At 39.0% G+C, this 346-nt stretch overlaps 1 protein-coding gene across 1 annotated transcript in view; it reads left to right on the top strand.

The window, feature by feature from the left end:
- The window catches only part of LOC119591901, an 11,534-nt gene that overhangs the window by 4,559 nt on the left and 6,629 nt on the right, over window positions 1-346 (top strand). The gene's annotated exons all lie outside the window — the stretch shown is intronic.

Genomic DNA, 346 nt, shown 5'->3' with positions numbered 1-346 from the left:
TATATATATATGATTTTTCAAATCAGAGAGTGATTAGTTACAGCCATGACAGGTGACACTTGTATCTTCTCATACTTTGTTTGAGCAAATTCACTCTGGAGCTTTGGGAGTCCTAGCAACATGTAATATATGTTCCCAACACAGACTTAGCATCTGCAGAGACATGTCACAACAGGGAACATGTTTTATTCAGGACTCTTCAGTTCTGTTCACACCACCGCATGATGAAGATCCGACGGACTTCACCCAGACTGAACATTTTTCATACTAATAGTTCTCTTTTTAAGCAGTATTGGGATCAGTATTTCAGGCAGTTGTTTCAACCCAAGTTAGCATATACAAGGGT

The sequence above is a fragment of the Penaeus monodon genome, chromosome 29 (genome assembly GCF_015228065.2).
Source record: "Penaeus monodon isolate SGIC_2016 chromosome 29, NSTDA_Pmon_1, whole genome shotgun sequence".
Classification (NCBI taxonomy): Eukaryota; Metazoa; Arthropoda; class Malacostraca; order Decapoda; family Penaeidae; genus Penaeus; species Penaeus monodon.
The sequence above is the reverse complement of the archived record's forward strand: the minus strand, read 5'-3'. Positions and strand labels throughout refer to the sequence as shown.